At 36.1% G+C, this 20,162-nt stretch overlaps 1 long non-coding RNA gene across 2 annotated transcripts in view; it reads left to right on the plus strand.

Annotated features, from left to right (window-relative positions):
• Positions 1-20,162, plus strand: part of LOC103464165 (uncharacterized) — a 92,420-nt gene that overhangs the window by 57,769 nt on the left and 14,489 nt on the right. For both annotated transcript variants that reach the window (XR_533608.3, XR_001776496.2), the window contains exons 2-3: positions 12,887-12,927; positions 14,227-14,295. This is a non-coding gene — a long non-coding RNA (uncharacterized LOC103464165). The remainder of the gene's footprint in view (positions 1-12,886; positions 12,928-14,226; positions 14,296-20,162) is intronic.

A 20,162-nucleotide genomic window follows, 5' to 3' on the forward strand; every position in this document is an offset into this window, starting at 1 on the left:
CTTAAACTATGTTGAAAAGAACAAAGGCCAACAATTTCAATCTCCTAATGTGCAAAGCTAATAGACACATTTTCCCAAAGGCATATGATCTATTGCTGAAATTGATGAAAGGAGGTTATATGATGTAACTGATTCCAAGGACCTGGACACAAATTCATTCCACAGTTTCTAAAGTTTACTTGGCAAAATATAAAATAAATAAATTAAAATAATACAAATCTATGATCATTGTCTTTACAGTTACAATAAGATGTGACTTTATTTTGGTTTAGGACATTAAATTGTGAAATACATTTAAGTTTGTGGCTTTGATGTATATATATTACAGGTGGTGTGAATAAACACGGTACTGTACATGATCTTTGGTGACTTTATTACACAGTGGAAATAAATATCATGTTTCCTCTCCATAAGCCTTTGAAATGTTTACATGTAGGACCTCAAACCTGCACCAGTTTTCTTGTTGAAAATTAATGTCCTCGGTTTCAAGAGTAACAACCAGTGGCAATCAGCTGTCCTTCCTTTCAGCATAGATTCAGGTGATTTTGGACAGTAAATTGCTCAGAAATGTGATCCTATCACTCCCCCAAGGTACTGAGAGCCAATTTAATGTGTTGTTAAGGGAAATAAGCTGACTCTCTGCGAGGCATAGAGACACACCAGTCATAAATGTGCCTAAATACTTGACTGTCTTTAGAGTGAAGATGCTAATGTGAATCATGAAAAATCATGGTGCAGCTGCTGCTAATGGACTTCAAAAGGTCAGTCAGCTAATAATGTATCGCCCAATGTAGTTGACGTCTATTTTGTTCCAATATACTGACATTTTAGTGGAGATTGTTTCTAGTTTGCCAGTTTAACAGTTCCAGATTGGCTGGGCTCAAGACTAAAAGCACAAAAAGAACATTTCTAAGTGGCAGTTCTTTTTTTTTATTTAAGAATGTCATTTTTAAAAAAAGTTAAAAATCAAGTCAGTGTAAGTCAGCGTAAGACTTTAGTCACATTTAATATCATAATGAAATTTGTGTCAATTAACATGATGGAGCTAAATCCGAGTCTAGTCAAAGACACTGATTTGTCAAACAACTCTGCAAAGGCTTTTAAGGAGAACAATTCAAATACCTTGAGCTTAGCAGATCTAAAATGTTCTGCCTGTCTTCGTTTTTTTTCTTCTGCAACCCCACAGAATGATGTAGTCACTACCTTGTTTCAATTTGAGGTTTGTTTACTTAATGACATCTACTTAGTGATGTTCACAAAATTAAATCCACCAACTGATGCACCACAATTAGCTGATCCAATGTAGGTAGGTTAATTAATGCTTAAATGAATTAATCTATGTTTAAATGAGTTTGCAGGGTGTCTGAGCATGATTGCTAACGTTGATAACGTGCTCCTTAAATTACAGTTGAGCTAAATAACATGGAGGTCCAAAATGGATAGAGTGCACCAAACCTAGGTCAACCAAACTGGATGGAGTTGGCTCTGGATGTGTCATTCTGTTTCCAATTTTGAATAACAGATTGAACAGTCCTATGTGAGATGTTCAAAACTCTGAAGCTTGTTTTGTAATCTAACCCTTCTTAAAACTTTTTTAAACGCTATCCTTGAATTTTCACCAGTTTCTGGATCTCATGGTGTGTTTTGTTTGCTGATTTTCCTTTTAAAACCTCTGAAGCCTTTACAGAAAAGCTGGATTTTTACTGGGAACACAGAGACAAACTGCATTTAACAATTTGGTCACTTTGGAAAGCAACTAGTGGTTCAGGATTTCACTTAGAGATATCCTAGGAAGAAGAATTTAAATGCTACATATCCTTTTCCCTTCCCTTTGCAACTATTCACTTCATTTTGGCCTGGCACAAATAAACTGCAAAATAGAGATTAAAGTTTGTGATTATAGAATAATGAGCTATAAAAATGTTGTGGACACTCAGTTCTTCTTGCTTAAATTCAGACTTTTTCCCTAAAGTAACTTCTTTTACCCAACTAATTTACCCAACTAATTTACATCGACAAATACAATTTGGAGAAAACATAATTCTGCCTGGATTAACTCTATAATTGAGGAAATGTTTGTTGTTGATAAATGGTGAAATGATTTGATGACTGACTGCAATGCATTTGTTTACTGTCAAAATATTTTTGACAAATAATGCCTGCTTGTAGTGATTGCCATATTATGAAACTCATTTCCCTTTTGGTTGAGTTTGATGATCTAATACTGCAAAAAGATTACAAAGTAGGTGGGTTCTAATCTCTTTATTAAATGAAAATATAGGTGCATTTTAAATGGAAGCATTTCATTGTATTTATTAACTTAAAAAATACTTGACCATATGTACTCAAGTATTCAGAATATCTGCCTGAAAAATCACGTGGCTATATTAGTTACAGAAGAATTAACATATAACACAGTGAGTGTACAAATGAATGATGAATACATGAGCTTTTTCTCTAACATTAAAGTACCTGTAGCAATCTTATATTGATCATTTTTATATGTAGTTTAACACTTAGTCCCGAAAGAATTTGATCTTTATTGTTCAGATATCAAAATCAACTCAAACATGATACACAACACCAAGAGTTTATTATTTTAATGCTTGGCCAGTGTCCCATATGTATAGGTTATATTTGTACTTGTGTGGTTTGGTTTCATAATAGTAGCTCAAACATGGTCCATTTGGTGAACTAAGATATCGAGGTGGTAGACTTTACTTATACACCTCTACCTGCATGTTTGTGTATTTTATTTAATCCACTAGATTAACTACAACTTCAACCCTGGAGATCCAGTCATAAACTGACAGCATTAATACCATCCAATCATTCACAAACAAAATAGCAACACTGAATAAGTGGGGGCCAGCTTTTGAGAACTAATATGCTTCATTACAGGTAAATTAACATGCAAATATAGTTCTTTTGTGATGGATGCCCCTAATGTGTACCAGCCATGTGCTGCAGTCGGTTTGAATCTTTTCTTTTTCTGTAAACCAAGTACAAATGATGTGGGGACTTATAAACGTTGATGCATTGGGTGACCACGGAGCACTGAATTATTGCCCTCCTTGTAATATTTTCTTGCATCTGGAGAGCGTTGCTCAAAGGCACAGCTGGCTTATTAATTGCAAATCAGCAATGCACATTTGATTAGAGGTGTTTACTTTTTTCATTATTTGAAGGTTTAATCATTCGGAAGGAAATAAAAATAAGATTTCTGGGCACCAAATGTTCATGCTGCACAGTTGCATTTTTCTTACTTAGAAATGACTTTGAGTTAAATGTTTTGCTATGCATATAGCATTTTTATCTTTCACACTGGTCAAGCAACTCTGTCACCACCTTTGATTTATAATGGCTAGCAGACTTTCTATGAGGTATTTCATGTCTTTTTTTTCAAGTGGATGGCATGACATGATTTCAAAGGGAGAGGCACAAGCAAAAGAGATTAAAACTGACTTTTGCTTTTTCAACACCGTTTGTAATTATGTGGCAAACATAATGTGCTGCAAAGCTGTTAGCAACTTTGTCTGTTCATTTATGAACCTTTTTGATTTCCCTAGAGTAAATCAGGAGAATATAAAGCTTTTACAAATAAATATTTACCATCCCATTTGCTTAAGAAGTAAAGGGAATAACAATATGTTTTTAATTACTTCTTACCTGCATTGCTTCCTCAATATTTGTAGCAATCATAAGGGAAAAGAAATATCCAGCAAATGAATATCTTTCTTTTCAGAATAGCAATATTTTTTTGAATGCCATATGTATTACAATTTTTATGAGATTCTATTTAATCTGAAAGCAAACCTCCCTGGCTGACTGTTGCAAATTGAAAAAGAACAAACTAACAAACATAAACCAAACTAAGAGTGCAAGAAAAATCCTTTCCTCATTTAAAATCAGCCTAATGATAATGACGTTGGTCATTTCCCATAATTATGTAATAACATGGTTTTATAATTAGCAGTATTATTTATAATACATTACAGCTTTTCTAGATGTTTGAGCTTAGTTGTGTAATATTTGGTTTTATTTATTCAGGATAATGTGGGGGATTTCTCTCAGGACAACAATTTCTCCACTATTCATAAACCTTGTTGGTACCTTCATTTTGTACCTTCATTTTGTACTCCATCTTTGTCTCTGGCAAAAAATAAATAAAAAATTATTTATATATATATATATATATTTTTTTAGAACAAATGTTTTGTGAACAAACGTTCATGTGAGCAACAAAATCTGTATATATCTTTAAAGTCACAGCAGTGTTTCAAACTTTGAGGGTTTGTTTTTAAAACTCTCATGTTCAGCATGTTTTCGTGGCTGCAGGTAATGAAGACAGAAATGTCTTCATGTTACTTTGGGTTTGTAATGTAATGTTCTACTATGCAGAATTTGGCAGGGGGTTTGCGGGTGGATCCATTTGAAAGATAAACTAATAAAACTGCTGCAGGTATTTGTATTTCCGTTGATTATCGTACGCATGCTGTTTCAAAATCACCCATAACATTTAATCATAATTTTCCTAATTACCAGAATTAAAATTCAAATCAGCTTTGCACCTCATAACCACAAATTACACAGGGCCTGCATTCTGCCAAATACTCTGTGCTTCTAATGACTACAAATACCTAATAATGACAAAAAACATAGATTTGTCAAATGACTGACATCCAAAGAATACCTGGGTGATCAAAGAGCACTGAAATGCTCCCTGCTTCATGTGAATCCATCCACTCCATCAGATTGCTGCCTGTGGAATGTAGCTTCGCCTTGAACCAGGATTTAATTAGAATAGACTGTTTTGAAGAGGGACTGGTTATTATCTGACTCAAAGAATGAGGACATTTTTCAGTTTGTAGAGGGACTCTGTTTTCAGAACATGCACACAGATATGAATCAAATAGTCACTCAGATAAATTAATGTGATTCTTAAAGTTTGTCTTTAGCGTTTCATGCTTCTGTGAAATCAGGTCTGCAGCAGCCAGAAACTCAAGGATGAGGAACTAAGTGTTTTAGATTCTAACATTTAGATGGTACACTTGGTGTAATTGATCAATTATTTGACAGATGATGTCTTTACTGCCTAGATGTAGCTGTCAAAACTGTAAAGTATAAAACCCAAACACATAATGAGTAATATTTCTTGTTCAATGAGAAAAGGCTGAGTTACTGTAGCTAAAAATGTTCCAACTCTTGAAAGAAAATAGCAAGAAAAAGATGAAAAACTACTGACTAGGATTTTTCTAAAAGATCCAACTATTTAGATATTTAGAGTAAAATAAGTCATTGAAAGGAACTGAATTATAACCGTAACTATAAACCCATGTGGAAATACGTTAAAAAAAAATGTTTGGAAAGCCCCCTTTAGCCATGTGGTGCAGTAGCTTCAGCTGTGGACTCTTTAATTACACCTGGAACAATGGGGGTAGTTGTCTCCAATACAACATCATTGTAACATCTTTTCAACATGAAGAATGTTGTAGAAAGCAGCTGTCAACAAGGGTTTATTTTTACTTCTGCCACTCTTCATCTGCCCAGTTTCAGTGCTGTGAAGCTTCGGGGTTACATGTTTCTGTAAGCCTGGGAATATGCTGTACTTTTGTGTGTGTAGAACTCTACAGTACAAATGTGATTTCCATTCCCCAACCTTACTTGGAGTATTTTAGCATTATGAATGCTCGTATTTAAAAAAGTCAGCCTGGGTTACGTTTTTTTTTTTGTTTGTTTTTTGTTTTTTTTTGAGCTCATGGCACAGAAAAAGAAATAATGGAACAGAGGGAAAAACTTGTAAAAGAGAATAAGGCTTTTAAATTGTTATTTACTTCCATACAAAACTAGACTGAGCAGCAAATCAATCCACACACCATCTGCAGATTTCTTTTTTCACCACATTATGTTACAGTCTATTACAATTGCCTATAGGTATATTAGTTTTACATAGTTTCTACTTTTTTTAAACAAAGAATACTGACCCCAGTAATTCTATATTTACACTACAGGAACTCCTGTAGCACACCAATATGTACAGACTATGCATATCTATGTGGCGAGTCAAACATAAGATGCATTTAAAAGCACAAAATAATGCATAAGCCAGCTTACAGACATGGTGGCATGTTTTGTCATGTAGAGTCAAATTGAACAGAACAATGTTTAACTGCCTTCCCTGCAGTGCTGAAATAATGACCTGACTTTATGTCTGTTGTCTTTCTCTCTCTTTTTTTTCTCTTTGTTTGTTTGGGTTATCTTTCTCTCATCAATATTTTTTTTAGCTAAGTCTAGTGAAAAAAGACCACAAATTAAAAACTGTGATTTACAAACTTCTAGACATTATGTTAATGACCTACTTCATGTCTGTTTGCCAAAGTTTAGTGAGTTTAGTAGCCTGTGTTTGCGCACATATTTTTAGGCAGCACGATAACATCAGTAATATGCGTTTCAGACAGGTGTTGCTGAATGATAAATCCAGGAACACCTGTGAGGAACCTTTAGACTTTACTCCAATTTAAGTCATTAAGATTTGTGCAGATGATGATGTCATTGCTGTGTAAGTTTCTAATAACATTCAGCAACATTTCAACTGGGACAGATGGATGCGAAGGTAATTCAAAGCAACACCTGAAACACTCTGTTCCTTGTGTGACACCATGGAAAAATCCCATAAAATCAGGCAAGATATTAGGAAAAGAATTGTGGACTTACACAAGTTCAAGATATTCTTGAGATTTCTGAAAGTGCCATCCTCATCTGCTCAAAAATAATGCAAAAGTATAAACAGCATAGAAATATCTTGTCATCATGACCATCAAAAATGAGATGAGTTCTATTTCCAAGTCATGAAAGTGTTTTATTGTGCGGATTGAGAGCATCAAAACCAGAATAGAGGCAGAAAGACCTTGTTGAGATGCTGACAGAAGCAGTTTAGATAGAATCATTGTCCACATTGAACTAAGATGGGCTGAAATGGCATTCAGAGAGGAAGATGGAAATGCACTAAGGGACAAAAGCCTTAATGTTTAGTAACATGTCCTGCAGTCATGCGATGAAACTAGGAGTTGAACTGTGGCCATTGATACATTAAGAGAAATAAGGGACTACTTGCAAGCTTGACAAGACCATCCCAACTTTCTAAAGACAGGTGTGGTAGCACGACTTTCCGTGACTGTGTTACTGTCAGAAGGACTTGTGCACATAAAAAAAATGGATGATAAAATTGGAAGAGTAAAGTATGTGGAAATATTATGCAGGACATAAGCCAGGGAGGTCAACTTTGGACACAAGTACATCTTTCAAACAGACAGTAAGCCTAAGTATACATCAAAATCAATTACATATTGGCTTAAAAAAATCTGCTTTGGAGTGTCCATCACTGATATCAGTCCCATAGAAAATCTTTAGGCAAAGCTGAAAACGTCTGTGAGAGTAAAAGCTTAGGAAAAGCTTAGTTTGATTAAATATCAGTGGAACAAATATTCAGAACTGTGATTGCCAACTTCAATTGTAGCTCTAAAACACATATTTTAGATAATCAACGTTCCATTCTTCTATAAAGAATATATATATATTTTTGTCAGCAGTGCCACAACCTTAATTGTGCTTATTTGTTGAATGAGAAAGCTGAAACCGTTGTGCTACATGCAGGAGCAATCTCCTGCTCAGTGTTTGCTTGGGACACAGACATGCCCACTGTATATTACTGAACCTAATTGTACAACTTCTAAAAATGCCATAAAACTCCCATAAGAATTCATCATACTAATAATAAACATCCTCAAAAACAAGTACAAGGTGAAACTGTTGGAGGGACAACTATTCTATTGAGATTTACTTTACAGAAACATGGCAATCACTCTCATTATGAGTACCAGTTGTGTCTTATTACCATGAAAACATGATGCAACTGACACAGAAGATCCAAAAGAGCCATTAGTGTCCTCTCTTTTATCCTGACACTGACTTCTGGATATCTGCCATCACTTGATATTACATTACAGCAGCAGCAACCCCCCGTTTATCTTTATTACCACCCTCTAATCTCTTGTGACAGTTAATCATGATACAAGTTGTGTGGGTTGCTTCGGTTTTTCGCAGTTTAAGGCATTGTCTTTGCTTGTCTTCCAATGTAGCATTCTTAGCTTGTTGATCAATGAATGGTCCATTATCTGGCATATATCCCGTCACAACTCGTGCCTTAAAAAGAGAAGTCAAGCGTTCCCCGCCCTCGCTGCCGGTTAGCCACACTGTGATTAATGTCTCCATGGTCTGGTCAAAGTGTCGATATCTTTAACAGCTGGACCCATCTGTCATCTTTTTCCTGTGACACCCTTGAACGTAACTCAGGTTCTATCAGGGAGGCCATCCATCAAATTTGTAAACAGAGACGTCTCACATTAGCAGCCCTGAACACTTCTCATCATATAGCATAACAGACAAGCAATCATCTGATATTATGTAGGGCTACAGGCTAATGTGAATTATTAACGGAAATATACAGCACACCAGCTGCTGATTGGATGAGGCATCTGTGCCTAAAGTAATGGTGGGGGGAACACTACAGGGGCAACAATTTCACATTGTAGAGGCAAACTGCTGATTTTACCTTCTTTTATTTTGGGTCTTACTACTCAATCATGGGCCACAATGATGGGCTGCAATGAGTCTTTAGAATATAACTTTCCTTTGTGTGCATATCAAAGCACAGACCCCATTTTCTCTAAACAGTCAATGCCTTTATATTGATTTGTTTCATTCGCCGTGCTGCAAAATCACAGAAGTAAAGTACTGACATGTTTTTCACTTACAGTTATCGTGGATCTTCTCTATGGGAGACTCGTAAAAATAACTGATACACACACTCACCTTGAACTCAGAAACCAATAATCCATGCAATACATTGCAAAACTTTTTTATACACCTTGAACATTTGCACATTTTGCCATGTTACCCCCACAAAGGTAATGGATTTTATTAGTATTGCACTATGATAGGCTCATGCAATGTCACAAGACTTATTTATATGTATTGTTGTATTAAGATCTTATAGTGGTGATGAGAGACTCCAACCCCTGAGCAAAGCCATTCCAGAACATTGCAAAGATTCTCAATGGGTTTCAGGTCCAAACTGTTTCTTAGATTATCAATGTGTAAAAAGTGATGTTTAATCCTCCCTAAATCACCCGTTTACAATTTGATTCCAAAGAAAGCTTGACCTTGTCATCTTGGAACATCTCCAAGTCATCAGGGTGGTAACAATGCACTGATGGAATAACCTGGACACTCAGTATATTCAGGTAGTTAAATGACCTAATAATCTTGCTGAAACTGGACCTGACCTAATTCAGCAACCCCAGATCAGAGTGCTGCCCCCACTGGCTGTTACAATAGACATAAGGCATGATGGGTGTATCATTTCCTCTGCCTCTCTTCTTACTATGATGTGCCTATCACTCTAAAAGAGGGTAAATGTGTTCAATTGTTGCTTTTCTTCGATTTGATGTCACCAAGCATTTTCTTAAGTAGGCATAAGGGCTCAGCATGGTCAAACCCAAGTTGAAAAGTTGATGCTGGGTCACTAGGTTTCTGGATGTCCACAAGACCCAGCGAGTTGAACACTTGTGAGCGAACGACATGAAGCTGAGAACAAAACGGCATAATTTTCATCACGTAGCTGCAACAATGAGAACAGATTTCGTAATTTCGGCATGACTACTGCAGAGCCCTTGACATCCTTTTCACAACCACAGGATGTGAGTTTTTACATGTTTCTTTACAAAATGAAAAGCTACTCATTGCTTTGTCTAGTGTTAAATAGCTCACCAGCTAGAAGACAGTTGTCCATGCAATAACTAGCAAATAGGAAACATGCCTAATTGCTCAGTTAAATTCAGGTGGCGACTTTTCTTTTGGCCAGGCAGTGTACATTGAAGTTTGTTGCTGAAGTGTTACAAAATGTGAAAAAGTTCAAATTCAGCATAAATATTTTGGCAAGGTATGAATTAGAGATCCACAGCATAAAAAAGTCACAGTCATCATTGCAGTATCAGAATGTGGATCAAATCTCACAGTCCTTTATTCGAGTAGTAAATCCTTTCATTATTTATTATTTGTATGTATATGTTTCCTTAAATATGGATGAGTTCCTTCAAAAGCTCTAGATCTCAAAGACCAAAATGCTAAAGCATAGGGATGATGTTGGTGTCAGACAGTCAAAAAAAGAAGTGGGTGAAAACATTGGGTTAATTGCAATCAATATTGTTGCTGAAATTTTCAATAATAATCATAATAATCATCCATCCATCCATTTTCTAACACCCTTGCCCCCTAGTGGGGTCAGGAGAGGTGCTGGTGCCTACCTCCAGCTAACGTTCCGGGGGAGAGGCGGGGTAAACCGTGGACAGGTCGCCAGTCTGTCGCAGCATAAGAATAAGAATAAGAATCTAGTATGTCTGTATGTAAAAGCATTTTCACAATTGGTTTTTTAAGAGGGTATCAAAATTCAAGAGAGCCGAGATATCTTCTAATGGGTGTTATTCGTAAAGGGCTCACACTTATTGCTAAGATAAATACATGAGGCTGAGATCACATGATGGTGGATCAACCTCATGGTTCTACACCGGATCTACAGCCTGCCACTCCACCTCTCCTAGCTCTCTCGCAGCACTATGCAGTACTCACTCTTGGCAGGGCTTGTGCTGACTCTGCAGAGGAAGTAATATATGGATGTTGGAAATCAAGATATGGAGCTTTTGTCAGCTCTGTTTTGTCAGTGCTGCAGATAAATGTAGTTAAAATATGTTTTCAGCGTTGATTCTGGAAAGTCTTTTTTAGCTACAATTCAATTTCTATTCGTCTCTATATGCCTTTAGCAATAATACTTTATAAATTCACAGCTAAATCACAAATAATGGCTTCTACAGCATAGATTAACTTGTTAAATTTAAAGATAAAAATTCAGTCATACTACTGATAAAACATCACTCTTGTTCTCTTGCTGCTGAACATTGTAGTTCATTATTTTGACTACAGCAAATCACATAGCTTTAAAAAATGAAAAACTCTATTAGATGAAGAAAGTGAAATTAAGCACAGGTCCAGCAAAAGTGGAGTGAGATTGTGTTTCTTGATTCTTTGAAACCTAAGCATGATATGGCACACACTGAGCAGTGGAACATCTAATTGTACCAGCACCCCGGCAAAAAAGTCAGTCGGTTATAAAGACATAATGGAAAACAGGATTCTTCCTCTGTGCTTCATGTAATATACACCTTTTTGTATTTCTTCACTCAGAGGTCCCTTTTCCTTCATATGCTGTGGTTAAAGCAGCGATACCCATTGTAACAGTAGGAAGCATTTCACATGTATTGAGAAATCCAGCGTAGGAGGCCAATAATCAGGGCAGTTAAATGGAAATAGTTTCATTTCCTTTGGTGTAAACAAATACCCCATGTAGTCCCCGGACCAGAGCTGTGGGTAATCGTCTGCAATAACTCAACAGAACTCTTTGCCTTGAGCTATACATAATACTTCCTGCACTTAACTAAATCCATTTTTCAACCCTCAAAAGAGTCATGACATACCACTAGTTGCAGAAGTGACTGGGAAAATTAAACTTGAGAAGATTTTTTATTTTTTGCCTCATAATGGTATTCTCTATTCTCAAAATTTGTTTATGCATCCTTATGTGTTCTATATTACACAAAATCAGAAGGGTAAAGTGCCCAGCCTAACCCTTTCCTGTAGTTAGTCAATAGGTTAATACTCTGCTATGGATTCTTTTCTCAAAGGCTCTCCTCTTATAAATAACTTTGATCATGTCTGGAGCAATGTAAGCTAATTAACTGATGTTTAATATTTAGAGTAAAGTGTTAATAAAAGAGATATATAAAAAATTGCATATGAGGCTACGTAAATAAAGAAGGTTAGAAATTTACATACGCTGCTCACTGGCATAATATTTTATCTCCTTTTGGGGTTTAAATGTTTTATTTAAACTATTTTTAAAGGGGGACACAATAATTCAGTGAATAGTAAAAACAGTGTTTGCCGTTTTTGAAAACCACTAGCAGTGTTTGCTGTATTATCAGTTAAACCCTGGAGAAAATAACTATTCAAATCATTATTAAAACCCAAACATTATCTTAACTGTGAACCTTTGTCAGGAAGGATGGTCAAAAAATATTATTATTTTTTTAATGTTAACTTTAGCCTCTTGTTTGAAACCTTGAACTTGTTTTTTTGTCTGTTTTTATGTACAGTACTACGTTTCATTCTTTTTTAATTAGCACATTTGGTCCCTGAGATGAGCTACAGTCCAACTAAGGAGAGGACAAAACCTGCATGAGTGTAATAGCATTATTCCACAAATAGATGCAGGAGGCCTTTTTCTCTTTTGCAGGTGGTTGGACTAATGCCACACCCTCTGTTCGGAAAGCCTCTAGAAACCAGTGATTCTTATGTGGTTTGCATAAGCTAGCATAAACACTTGGCCCATTTGTTTCTTTCAGTCTTCAGTGGCTCCTGTCAAGTGCCTTATGTTTGTGTTTTTTGGCACATATTTTCTTTATAAAAAGCAAGGGACAGGAGCACAGGTAGATACTTTTGGTAGAAACATTTATGATGACTCACCATTAGATCACTCCCCATGTTGTCAGTGAGACAGAGCTCACAATTAGAAGGTTTTTGGATCTACTGCCTGCTCGTCTACCTAACGCGATACAGATCCTCTCGAGCAAAATTAAAACATTGCTGATATGCGCAGTATTTTATGAATTTATGCTATAATTGACAGTGATTCGGAGTTGCTTCATGGTCTCTCTTGAATTGCCTGCATTGTTCTGGCCGATTAGCCACTAACTCACCTATATTTCCTCCCCAGACAATGCAGATGATGGTGTGCGCCATCAAAGCCAAAATAAGGTGGGTGCCAATTAGGTGGAGTTGGGAGGAGGATTCCAGGTGCATATTAATACAAATTCACCCCAGCACCTGCACCCTGTTGTCTTTCCATTCAAAGAGATTTTATAGCTGATGAACTTGGTCAGACAAATTATGAAAGTTTTTCAGTTATTAGAAGAAAAAAAAAGCCCTCTTTCCAGGGCTTAGCTTGGCTTAGAGGGTGGGAAGGGGTGGGCTGAACTTTGTAATGATGCCTCACTAAATGTTCTAAGCATGAATTTAAATTGACTTTCTGCCAGTGGAGTTTGAGTAAAATAGCTTTTGGCCTTTAATGTTAAAAGTTAACAGGAATAATCTAATAATCCATTTTCTCACATTCTGGGTTGAAAAACTGCAACACAGCGTGAGCCTGCACAGTTATCTGGACCTCCCAAAACCCCCTGCAGGCTACAGTCATCTTTTTTTATTTATTTTTTATTTTTAAAGATTTTCCTGATGGGTATACAGTAAACTAAAGCCTGTAAGTCAAACCCGTGCAGATCAGTTGTTACATCAGCTTTAATAAACAAAAATGTTGAAATGAGATAAAACATGACAGTCTTATCTCAACATATAAGGTTATTGTGAATGTATGAAAGCTTCCCTATGAAGGGCATCTTAAAAATAAATGCTGTATCTATGTTATAAAAATCGAATTCAATGAATAATTTCAAAAGGCAAATGAGAGAATTAGTACCGACTCGCCATATTCAACTGCAAAGCTTTTCCTTTCTAAGCATTATCAATGAGACATGAGCTTCCATCTTAAACAAGCTATTCTCAAACAGGTTTGGTCATGACGCTCTCTTCTTAGGGTGTATTTCCTGGATTTACAAAAACACAGTGACATGCTAAACAGTGGCCTTTTAAATCAAAATTCTTCGTCATTATTCGAATGAAATCAAGTCAGGACAAGACGGGAATAGCAGTCAGAAGAAGCTCGCTGTTTCAAATCTTGACGCTGTACCTCTGTGATTGCTCAGGCCACCACGGAATAAAGATTAGAAGAAAATCACTAATCACAGCGGATGTCATTAGCATATTACCAATAAGGGGTGGAAGAGAAAAAAGGGAAAAGAGGAATTGCCTTATAATACTGGATAAAGTGCAAATCAATGCCATGTATGGATGCACACAGCTGCTTGACAAACAGACATATTCACTCCCAAACATGGGCGAAGGAAGTTGTCTGAGAATGATGTTTTTTTCAATGTTTTTGTCTGAGTTACTTGCTGGAGCACTTGATGCTAATATCACATTCCCCCTCTCTCTTTTGATCAGCTTTTGCAGCTGGGCTACCCTGCCTTGCTTGGATGCATCAACAAAGCTTGAAGTGGCCACTCTAATCTGGTTAAGTACTGCCTGGTTGGGGAGAAATTAGCCGAATTCTTTTAACTTTTCAAACAAACATAATGCAGTCAAACTTGTTGGATGGGAATCAATTACTAGAGCTGAATATAGGGTTTGAGGGAGAGGGGATGGTGGAGATATCATATAATTTCATTGCTGGAAATCATCTAATATGTCTATTCACTGGCATGAGCCTGTAGTATCACGTCAAAGTCATATTTTAGTCCGATGGAATGAATGAGGCAGAGAAGTAACTGTTGCCAGAATATGCTGCACAAATCTTTTTTCCCCTGTGGGTGATATTGCCATTATGCACATTACTTCAAAAATAGTTATTCCTTGCCTAAATCCATGAGATATCACCAGGAGAAATGGTATCATTTCAGGCTAATTGCACAGTTTCTCAGTATGATAAGCTAGACAGGTGAGTGCAACCTACTGTCACAATGGTATTCGTGTATTAATAAGACGATGTCTGTATACATCCAAAAGCAAAACACACAGGTTAAAAGTTTTGTTTAGATTGTGCACAGCTATGTAAAGCATTACAAAATATGCAAGCGTAAATCTTGCAATATACTGGTAAGTGTTATGTAAATCAGAAGTATGTATTTCATTTTATTACTAAAGCCTTTTTAACAAACTTATGCACATAGATTTGACATTTGATATTTAGGGTTACTCAATGAAAAGGACACCAAATCTCTTAAGTTTTACAGAAGTATCTTTGTTTTATGTCACTTGAGATTACCAAAAATATTTGTATTTCCTAAATCCCAGAATTATAAGCACAGCATTTTTTAGAGGTGCTTGCTCAGTCTCAGAAGTTTACATACATTTCCTTAGTAGGATTTCGGTCAAACATTTTAAGTATCCTTCCACAATCTCCACAATATGCTGGAAGTTTCATCAATTACTCATGACAGAAATAGTGTAGTTAAGTCAGGCTTGTTGGTCATCTTGCTTAGGCACAGTTTTAGAGCCCAGCTTGCAAATTTGCCATGAGACTGAAATCCGAGCTTTAAGAAAAATAAAAGAACACATAGACGTTGTTGTCCTTTTGCACTGTGTAGCAATTTGGCAGTGTGTTAATGGTAATTTTCATTTGAAAGAGCTTCATGTGTCAAAGTTTAAACTTCTTGGCTGATGTTGGACAATGCAACTGAGATCAGGACTTTGTCATGGCCTCTCCAAAACATTGATTGTGTTGCTCTCAAGTCACTTTGTGATTAATTTGGAGGTGTACTTAATGTCCCTGTCAATTTGAAATGCCTACTTCTGCCCAAACTTTACCTCCCTTCTTCACGGTTCCAAGAAATTGTCCTGTCCAAATGTATTATTTATTTTGTCATGTACAAGTCTGGTGTTTAGCATGAATGCAAACAATTGCATCAGGTTAAACTAAGAAATGATTAGTTTGATTTATTAAAAGTCAGTCAGAAAAATGTCTGTATAAATCCAAAAGCAAAACACACAGGTTAAAAGTTTTGTTTAGATTGTGCACTGCTATGTAAAGCATTACAAAATATACAAGTGTAAACCTTGCAATATACTGGTAAGTGTTATGTAAATCAGAAGTATGTATTTCATTTAATTACTAAAGCCTTTTCAACAAACTCAAGTGTTATGCACATAGATTTGAAATTTGATATTTAGGGATACTCCATGAAAAGGACACCAAATCTCTCTTAAGATGTGTACGGTTTTAACTTAGTACATATGTCTGCCGCACAGTTTTGGAAATAAATGCAACGATTTCTAAAGGAATGCGTGGTGATATTTTGTTTTCAACTTTCACTTTTTACAAGTGATTGTACTCTCAAATAAATAATTATATCATTATCGACTTTCGTAGCAGATGGTTTTGCTTGGAAAAAAAAAAGATATGATCACAATACAGACATTTTTGTTGCATTCAACGTTTTCTCCCATCAGATCTTAAAGGCAGATTGTCTCCATTTTTCAATGTGTCTAAAGCTTTTGTTTGAGAAAAGTCTGTTAAATCTGTCTTGCTGCTAATAAACTGCCATTATTCCCCTCAACAAGGCTGCGCTCATTAATAATGCTTCTGTCAGTTGCGTATTCTCTTCTGTGAAAATAGAAAATATCATTAATTACAGTTTCTGTCAGCCACTGACAGCTCGATCAATTGTTCTCGTCCCTGAGTTCTGTTTCATTGTGTCCGTACCTAGTGACCACCTATTCTTTACTGTCTCAATGGGGATGTCCAGCATGTGAGAGCCACAAAAGCCTCGGGAGATCTCAGCACACATTGCAAAGCTTCTGTCCTGGCAACACATTAGTCATCCAAGGAGCGATCGAGTTAGGTGGCAAACTCAAAATGTGGCTTTATTTCTCTCTCAACTAGAGATTAAGATAGGGAGTGTCAGCAAATACGAAGGTAGCATATTTTTCTTTCTTAAATTTTTGTTGCCTGAATAAATATCCACTTTGGTAAAAATAAAAGGGATTTGTTCTATTTAAACAATCAACATAAGACTGGAAACCAGAGAAGCAATTCTATTTTTTATTTTTTTAATGAATGTTAAAGAATTTTATTGTTGATGTAATGATTTGTTCATTAAAAATAACCGAAGCAAACAAAAAGTTTCAACATCTTTGCACTGCTCTAACATAAACCCTACACTGCAATTTTTTTTTTATTTGAACCAACTTAAAAACTTACTTTAATTTGTTGCAGCTAATTTTATTAGCTTTGCTCAAGCAATAATACTCATTTGATTTTCAATCAAATAAGATCAAATCAGATCAAATCACAGTTATACATTGAGCAAAACTAATAAAATTAGCTTTAACAAATCAGTGGGAAAAAAATCAGTGTAGTTTTCATTCTTTTTACATTATAAACCAAAGGGAAGTTAACTGTCATACACCAGCTGTTGCCTTGAGTGCTGCCATGTTGGACAAATAGGGGTTTTGCTTTGTGTGATGATTTTTACCGTGTGCATCATACTGCAGCAATGCTTATAAAAAGCTAATCTGAAATTCAAAGGCAATATGTTATGACTATGTATATATTAACATGTATAAATGTATTTCAAATCATTCAGAGTTCACTGCAGTAAACCTGTTTACTGATTGGCTAGAAAAGTGAAATGTAAATGCAAACACAGCTTTTGAATTCTGCGTAAGCAAACTTGTACACAGATTTTTGTAAAAAGTGCTTGATAAAACGAACTTTTTTCAAGCACTTTTTAAAAATGCTTGCATCAAAAGGCAGGTTTTATCACACTATATATTTGCCTTTTTGTATCATCATTCTTGCATTTTTGGCAATGGCGGCCCACCATGATTATTAATACAACACATAAAGGCACACAACATACCTGAGGATACATATGTACGCATTGTGTTGAAGAGAGTAACCATCTTAAAAAATTTATATTTTTCTCTAGTAAATATCGTAAAAGAGACTTTCATATAGGGAGAGATGGCCACATTCTCACAATTCCCATTTACAGTAAAAGTTGTTGTCAAAGAAACAGTGGTGAAGATGTCTTTTCAGTGTTTTATAAAAATATACTGGTTATACAAATACCCAATTATAACCATAGCAAGAACATAGAACTGTGTAAAATAAAGAGTTCCCCATCAAAGTATGAAAAACAGAGAGAAGATGAGAGAGCAAGAGAGAGAGAAAAGGATGAAAAGACATCCAAAGGAAAGAAAGAGAACACAGATCAGTTAAGGTATTGTTTAAATAATGACTAGGTAAACAGAGAGATAATAGCTTACTTTGTACTTTCATATGCTGAAACAAAGGCGGCAGGGACCTTGGTGGTCTGGGCATGACAGAAAGCAGAATTAAGGTCAGATAAGCTAGATTCATGCTGACTCTTATATGGAATATTTAGTAAACTCACAGTGAAAGAGAAAAATCATTTATAAACTTCACATCAGGGAAAGAGAATTTATTACAAATATGCCCTAAGGGAAGGCCAAACAAAAAGGCCAGGTAGGTCAAAAGAACAGTGAGACATTTTTTAAAAATTTACATTGACAGTTTGTGTGTCCTGTAAATGATGCAGAAATGAAAGTCGCATTATTACAGTCATTCTTTAAAGGCCATTCAGTTGGATGTTAGCAACTACACAAAGCAATAGCATACAATATAGTAAGCTTACAAATGCAACGAATGTTTATGAAGTCTACACCAATGAAAGGCATCCCTGAAACATCCCTGGGGGATAAGGCAGTCTTATGGAGGCCGCACAGCTTATGTAGTTACGAGAAGTTCGTTTTTGGACACACCCTTCAATTAATGAGCTCATTTTATTCTCCATGTTATCGGAAGCCAAAGGAAAACAAAAAAAAAGGACAGAAGGCCTCAGTGGGACGTTCTCTTGCTGCATTGCCTCAGGCAATTCCTCCTCAAAACTATCCATCCTGCTTTCTGGCTGAAAAACCAGCTTCTGGAAATTGAGTAGTTGAGTTGTTTTCTGCATAAACAAACACACCCACGAAATTCTGACACAATAGTTTCTCATGCCAACAAAATAGTTTTGCATGCAAAGGGGGGCAAAAAGTTCACCACAGGGTTCATAGCAACAATTGATGGACAACATGAGGCGGAAAAGTTGCAACTGCAACTTTGGACAAAGGCTGAGGGGGCTGAGAGACTTGATTGGATTAGCCTACTGTCCTTCAAGAAAGTCAACTAATGGGCTGTTGCAGTCAATAAAAAAGATTTATAATATATTTTCTGAGGTAAATTATGGCAACCCCAGGCCCGAAAATGTGCGTCAATCCACTGGGCATCGCCTGTTAAACCAGATGGCCTGTCCTTGCCTGAATGCCAAATAATTTCATCACAGAGAAAGATAAACTGAGTAAATACAAAATGCAGTTTTCAAATGATTAGTTCATTCATTGGAACTAAAATGGTTCTTTATTAAAAAAAAAAAAAAGATAACCTTAAAACTGGCCTTTATACCCTTGGTGGAAACAGTTATCAATAATTTGTAAAAATATCTGTGTTTCTTGATATTTTTTGTTTTGTTTGTTTTTTTAAACAATTGCATCATCTTTTGGGTTAGAAATATTAGATATAACATGCTCTACAAAGGTATATGCATGTAACTTATTGAAAAAACCCATGTGAGGCAATTAGGTGATGTGTGACGTAAATACCACAGTTAAAATCAAAATCAGCCTTCTGAAGAATAGAGACTGCTCTTCAAAGGCTTTTCAGGACATATCTATATGTGCTGCTCATTATTCATTCGCAGCTCAGGAAAAACCCAAAGAATTCATTTTATATTCTGTGGGTGTGATAAACCGTATTAATGGATTAGCTGTCAAGATACCACACTGTTTCCTAAGTTATTGCTGAAATATTCTTTCACATATTCTGTCAAACACCGGATTATGTGACACAGTAATACAGACCTTGGTTAAAGTTGCCCTTGATGGATATGCGTCGAAGGATATCATACCAGACCCCATGCATGGCTGTAATTAAACAAGTGCAAGTGATAGCAATAATGTATCATCCACTAGAGCCGACAACTGGAACTGGTGTCCTGGCTTCCTGTAAACCAGTTACTAGAGACAAATGACTTGCGGCAGTCACCAACGTCATGCATATAGAGAAGGAATATCTTTATAACAGTGGTGGCCCAGCTAAGACAAATGGACAGTCATAATCCCCCCACTGGTGAAGAGTGTGGCTGTTTTTTTGGGGGGGGTTTTCGAATGCGATAGAGTGGATGTGAAATACTTTTGTTGCAGCACAATTTCGGTTCCTGCTCATTCCTCACACAAGTCAAACTTGACAGTTTTTTTTTTTTGCGTTTTTTGGAGAAGCTAAGCTATCTTGGAGTGACTGCCATCAAAGTTGGTTGAGT

Source organism: Poecilia reticulata, chromosome 4, assembly GCF_904066995.2.
Source record: "Poecilia reticulata chromosome 4, P_reticulata-male-v2, whole genome shotgun sequence".
NCBI classification, from domain to species: domain Eukaryota; kingdom Metazoa; phylum Chordata; class Actinopteri; order Cyprinodontiformes; family Poeciliidae; genus Poecilia; species Poecilia reticulata.